Source organism: Cupressus sempervirens, chromosome 7 (assembly GCF_028749045.1).
Source record: "Cupressus sempervirens isolate cs-2001-9-10 chromosome 7, ASM2874904v1, whole genome shotgun sequence".
Taxonomy (NCBI): domain Eukaryota; kingdom Viridiplantae; phylum Streptophyta; class Pinopsida; order Cupressales; family Cupressaceae; genus Cupressus; species Cupressus sempervirens.
In genome coordinates, this window is record NC_143124.1 from 765,509,305 (window position 1) to 765,516,506 (window position 7,202).

The window sequence follows — 7,202 nt, forward strand, 5'->3', positions numbered from 1 at the left end:
ACAAATTAGCATTTATTTAAAATATTAAAAGAAACTTATTATGAGACATAATCACAATATACTAACATGCACAAAATGGAATTTGCAGGTATCATGGATAGCTATAATGACATATCAAGCTATAATTAATGGTAGTTACAAAAGAAACTAGTCAATACAAAGAAAGGTGTGCAATCAAACAATGTATACGCATGAGTCTCATATCCAAGTACACTCCCTATGTCATATATGTATAATAAAATAATGTGTATGCATTGATATGCTATAAGACATAGTTTTTCTCTATCAAGTTGCATAACATAATTGAGTACATGCTTTGCTAATGTAAATTATTATTAAAATACAATAAAACTTGCATACTTTGCTTTATCCTATTGCATATACAATGTATAAAACACTATCTAAACTGCTACTTGTCATATGCAAAAATTATACTAAGGCAGGAACTTTGATGCTTTGTGTCCTTGTTTATCACATATTTACATATACCAAAAATAAAATAGTAATAGAATTATAATATTATTATTTATTAAATATATGATATGTTATTTTGGTAATAATGTTTAATTAAATAACTTTAGAGATACTCCCATATTCTTTTAAAATTAATATTTCCAAACATAATTACAACAAATAATTTATACTAATTTAAATTTTAAAAGAATAATGCCAATATTACATTATCTTGGCTTTAAGGCATGTGCAACATATGGTTTTGTTTTATTAGGATTTCTTTAATCATAAATAATACACATATTCTTGAATAATACATAAAAAATGAATTGAAATTTTTAGACAATTTACTTATTGAATTCATATTCTAAGAATCGCCAGCAATTTTATTTTACTTAAATACAAAAGAATACTATAAAATCATATTTATGGAAATACTAAATTGAATATTTGTACTTCTACATTGAATATGTATACCTGACATTTTAATTTAAAATTTCAAACCATAAAAATTGTACTTGTATTTTATTGATGACCTACTCATAAAATTAGAAGAAAAGTAATGAGTTAGCTTAGAATTTATTTACTATTGTATAAGACATTATATTTCTCTAGTTATAGTAAAATTACAAGGTAATCTTGTTACAATGAGAATATTTGAGAATAATGATTTTACAATATTATACTAGATCATTGTCTATTTGTCAATCCACTCAATAAATTTATTGCCATCTCATCCAATGCATTCTTGTGGCCAAGATTCCAAAAACTCCCCAAAATCCAATAGAAACACTTGTCATCCACTCTATGTACTAATGCCATGGAATTTCTCCTCCCTCATTATCCCAGGTCTCGAGAAGAGGGGTTTGTATGCTATAATTTGGCATCTCTCCACATCTACATTATTTGTTATTAACTAGGAATCCACAAAGATCGTGGTTCCCAGTGAAATCAGTGGAATTAAGTGTATTGAATTGTTATCCTTGTGGTATTCTTCCACAAAGATTATTGTTGGCTACAAAGAAAAAACTTAAAGAGGAAACTTGTAACATTTCATTTAGAATCCTTCCTTTTAGTTTATTATTTGAAAGATCAAGTGACTCTAACTTTGAAAGTAATCCAAAACTGCTTGGAATCTCTCCTGTAAGACTATTATATGATAAGTTCAATGTGTGAAGACTTTTAAGATCCCCCATTTTTGAAGGAATGTTGCCTGATAGATTATTTATAGATAGATCAATGCAAGTTATAAGTAACATCACTAAACTAACATACACCATTTCTAATCCTTTGTTGAACACTTGGATCTCTTCTTTGTAATAGTAAGAGCCATCATCATTGTCATGTGTGTTTCCCATTGTAGAATTCCTCATACTTTTCAATGTTGCTAATTGTTGTGGGATAAACCTATCAAATTATTTTGTGAAAGATCCAAAAGATGGAGACTTGATAGATTTCTTAATTGATGTGGAATGTTTCCTTCAAACTTGTTAGACCTCAAAACAAGTATCATCAATTTAGAGAACTGATCCAACCAAGATGGTATCTTCCCAGAAAAATGATTATTGGCCAAATCTAAAATTTGCAAGCTAGAACAGTTCATAAGGCTTGATGGCAAGTTTCCCCTTAACATATTGTCCTTGAGGTGAAGTGAACTAAATCCACTTAGCATTCCCATATGGTAATGTATCTCTCCCATTAATCCATCATTTGCTAAGTTCAATCTTGTTAAACTAGAAAAATTAGTTATGGTTGATGGTATTTTACCAAATAATTTATTGTTTGAGAGATCTAAAACATCAACATATTGTAAAAGGCCAATCGAGGAAGGTATATCACCATGTAAATCATTTTTTCAAAGTGAAAAAAACTTGATGGATGGTATACGACTACTAGTATCCACTGGAATAAATCCTACAAATCTATTCTGAGACAAATCCAACAGCTCCATCCTTGATGTTGCCACTGATGAAAAAGGAAGAGGACCTTGTAACATATTACTATGCAAATCAACACTCTGAAGACCTTTTGCAATCAAGCTTGAGGGAACATTTCCTTGCAAGTTATTGTATCACAAGTTGAGATATTCCAAAGGAAGTGCCCCTAACCAATTTGGAATATTTCCATATAGACTATTATTGGAGAGATCCAATCTAAAAAATCTATATTGTGTGGAAAGGAATGGAGGAATTATGCCCCCAATACTACATGAGGCTAAGCGTAAGAATTCAAGGTAAATCGTGGGCATCCAATCTAGTTCAATTGTGATAGTCAATCCATTGTAGGATCGACCAAGTTGAAAAAGATTGGTCATTTTGTTAAAAAAACTAAAATAAATGATTCCTTGGAGATTGTTTGTAGATAGGGCAATGGATGTGAGACTATGAAGACTTGCAACTGAAATGAGAATGCTACCATTTAGTTGATTAGAGGAAAGATTTAGATACACCAAGGATCAAAGACCATCCAATAAGGTGTATTTGAAGTTAGAACATTAGAGGATAGGTCTAATTCTACCAAAGAGGAAAGATTACCTAATCTAATTCTACCAAAGAGGACAGATTACCTAACTCAGAAGGTATATTTCCACTCAAAGAATTCCAAGAAAAATCTAAATTCACCAAAGAGGGAAGGCTACCAAACTTAGAAGGTATATTTCCACCCAACGTATTTCTAGTGAGGTCTAAAGTAATCAAAGATGGAATTTGACCAAGTGATTGTGGAATCTCTCCATTCAATGAGCTGTCATATAAAACCAAATTTTGCAAGGTGGAGAGATTTCCAATGGAAGGAGGAATAGTACCTTCCATATTTGTCAATCTAAGATAGATAAAAGAGGTGACATTTCCAATACAAAGTGGCATACTTCCTTTTATATTAAACCCTAAAAGAAAAAAGATATTGAGTTGAAACCATTCCCCACCTAAAATTTGACTTAGATTTCCACTAATTAAGTTTCCTCCCACTAACATAAGCTCTTTTAGAGAAGGTAGGCGAGAGGGACTCAAGGGAAATGAAGCACTTAATAATGGACTTTCAGACAACCAAAGTGAAACGAAAAGTAGTCATATTTCCTAACCACAATGAAACTAGTCCTTCAAAGTTGTTGGAAACCAAGTTGAGGTGGGTAAGGAAAGATAGGTTTTGATAGCATTAGGAATGTGCCCTGAAAGCACGCATTCTAAAAGGTGGAGTTGCTGGAGATTATGCGGATGAGAAAGGGGTGCTTCCAATTGCTTTCCTGTCATATTCAGCACCACTCTACTAAGGGACAAATATTTCAATTTCTGCAACTTTTCCGTCCACACTAAACCAACACTGCATACTTCCCCACCACTAATAGATACGTCTACTCTAAAATCCGAAACTTCCAACTGAGAGAGATTCCCCGATTGGTAGGGAATTGTACCACCTAACCCGGCCCTGGACAAGTTGAGATACTCTAAATTGTGCAAGGAAGCAAAACCCTCTAATATTTCACCTTCGAACCGATTCAAGCTCAAATCCAGAAGTCTCAATTCTTGCAGGGAAAATAAACCTACACATGTAAACAACAATTATAACCGCTCAAATTTCTATAAGAGGAAGCTTAAATGGTGAAACATGACAGGCTGCTTCGTAAAAAATACCTTTTGGAACTGTACCATTGAACCCATTGTCACAAAAGTCAAGATAAGCTAAGTTGTGCAAGGAGGCAAACTGATTTGATCTTTCACCTTCAAACCGATTGAAGCTCAAATCCAGATGTCTCAATTCTTTCAGGGCAAATAGACCTATATGTTAAACAACAAAAAAATCTACTCAAATTAAAGTAAGGGAAAACAGCTTAAAACAGACAATATGAAAGATTGTTTCCTTAAACATACCTTTACGTAGAACACCACTCAAATAATTGAAGCTTAGATCTAGATGCTCCAACTGTTTTAAATGGAACAAATCTCTAGCAAGTCTTCCATTAAATGGCCTACCCCAATAACGATGCACATTCTCCAAATGAATTGCAAGATGGAGTTCGACAACGTTTGAGCTGATGGAGCTACATTCCACTCCCCTCCATTCACAGCAATTAAAGCCTTGCCATGAATGCAATAAAGGCGAAGGATGTAAGTGGTTCTTGAAAGCAAGAAGAGCATCTCTTTCTTGTGGCAGGCACAATATGGTATTGCCATTTATCATCACAGAATGCCATGAAACATGAGCATATCAAAACGGAGGGACGATCCATGGCAAGAATTCAGATTATTTCATTTGCATCAACAATAGTTCTGATTAGAGATCACAACAATCAAAATTGAACTAAATTGAAAACATGTCTACCACAGCAAATAAAAATAGAAAAACAACAAAGAAAAATGCAGGTAACTACCAAAGGTTTAATGCATATAGCTTGAACAATGGTGAGAAGAGTGAGTAATGAGGAAGGGAGAGTGCGGTTAAATAAGCAGGAGACGGGATGAAATGAGTGGAGCAGAACAAATCAACCGTGACATGGTGGACACCGGAAAGTGAATTTGACACGGAATTTGACATGGATACGAAAATGAATGGAACGACTTTGAAGAGGGGAAAGAAGTACTACCTTTCCTTATAACTTAGCTCGTGAATGCCTAAGCTAATATTTATTACAGATGTTTTACCTTGATGTAGGAAGCGTAGTATAGAGGGCATCTTGTATATGATAAAATGTACATATTTATGTCTCTTAATTTATTTATTTTCTATGAAATATGTTTAATTATTAATTTAAAAAGTATTAATACATAATTCAAAATTAAAATGTTTGGAAGATTATCATCATTATTTTAGTTATATCTTGTTGTTTAATTCTAGAATTATTACTCTATTGTTTTTCATTTGTTGTTATTAGTTTTCTTTAAGTTTTATGTTTTGTTCTTATCATATGAATTCTATTTTACTTGCTACCTAGTGTCGCACATTATTCAATGCACTTTTATCCTTCAAATATTTAGTCATACAATGTTTGCTTTATATCCATTTGTGTTCTTTAAACCTTCAAAATTTCTTATATAACTATCATTTCCCAAAAAAATTATAGTCTTATCATCACCTTTACATTTTGAATGTAGGCTTCCATCTGATTCTTCAAATATTTAGGATCCTCACTTATGCATTATTTAGCTCTCTAGGAGGGGGAATTTGTAACTTTCTATGGTATATTATGACATCCTCACTTTCTTCTGCACCTTAGCCTAAGGATCATCCCTGTTTCTCATATTAGAGATCTATTTGTGTGTTTTATCATCTTTTCCTCTGCTATTTTGTATTTTTGTCAACTTTAGTATCCTTTGGAATTGTGGAGATAAACACCTTTCTCTTTCCATGCACACTAGGTTACTTCTCTTTTGTACTAGGAGTTAATTCCTTACAAATTTATTTATTCTCTTTTAATATTTTTAGTCCTAGAAAAATGAAGATTAAGTGTACACACTCTCTTTTTACTCATTTTGAATGACTACTAATGGAGATCAAAAGAGCAAAAAAGGTTTCAATTGATTTTTCATCACAAAGGGTCACACTCCCTTTCTCCTCTCCTCAAATTGTAGGTTTTTTTTTTCCTCCTAATTACATGAAGGATTGACTTTCTTCTCTTCTTACTATTTTTGAAGTAACTATTTTAAAATTAAAACAATGTATTTTTTTTGTTTAATTTTGGTGTATCTTGTATGTTTACTTAGCATATTGTACTAGATTCTTAACCAATGATATTTTCACATCATTTTTCAATGCACAACCTAATGCCTTCATGCCATTAGTATGATACCAAAATGATATATCTACATATATTAATTCATTTCTAATATTAGCTTGTCTATCTACTTGAAATGCCACTTATGATTAAGATTTATTTTGATACAATTATAAAACACTTTCTTACCTAGAAACCACTATTCATAAAAAAAATACAAAGTTATATGTAAATTATATCAATTTAAAGATCAAAAAAATTCATAGTGATATTTACAATTTTATTGAGATCAAAAGCACCCAAATTTGGATGTATATTATATTAATAATGACAAAATTTACTCATAATAGTACTTATGATTTTATAGAGATTTAACTAATAGATCAAATAGAATATCCCTAAAAAAAAATTATTTAATTGCATAGACATAGATTTAAAGAGAATAACAAATAAGGCTGATCCATATTATATTTAGTATCATGGCTACATATTGCCTTGCCTGGTATCTTCACACCATCTCTTGATAGTATTTGAAACTTATTTCATGTAGGTGAAGATAGGATTATATGTAGTTTTTCCTTCCTCTCGTTTGATTATTTTAGGTTGTTTTGAAATAGTTCAACAATAATGAGATATGAGAAGAAAATGAATGATTAGAATTGACAAGTTGTATTATCTTTCCAATAGGGAGTGGAGGTCATGTATTTCCATTGTATAGACAAGGATGATAATTGATAAGTAGGAGTTAATTTCTACATGAAGTCAAATTGTGATATTGCTATCAGGATTTAACTGTGTGATTTTTGAGTCAAAATCATTGACCCATGTTTCATGAGTAGTGATTCAACATGAATCCATCTCTCATGAGAATAAATGGAACACTTAGCACTCATTGGATCTAGGTGATGCTCATAGGGGTGAAGCACCAGGATTTCCTAGGAGGACACCCATCCTAGTACTACTCCAGCCTGAGCATGCTTAACTACGGAGTTTCCTCCATGGTTAAACCCAAAGCTTGCAACCCCATTTGCAAACTCTTGTG

General features: G+C 32.0%; 1 pseudogene; it reads right to left on the reverse strand.

Moving 5' to 3' along the window:
- Positions 1-1,175: 1,175 nt before the first annotated feature.
- LOC149549546 (receptor-like protein EIX1) lies at positions 1,176-4,629 on the reverse strand (annotated as a pseudogene).
- Positions 4,630-7,202: the final 2,573 nt, after the last annotated feature.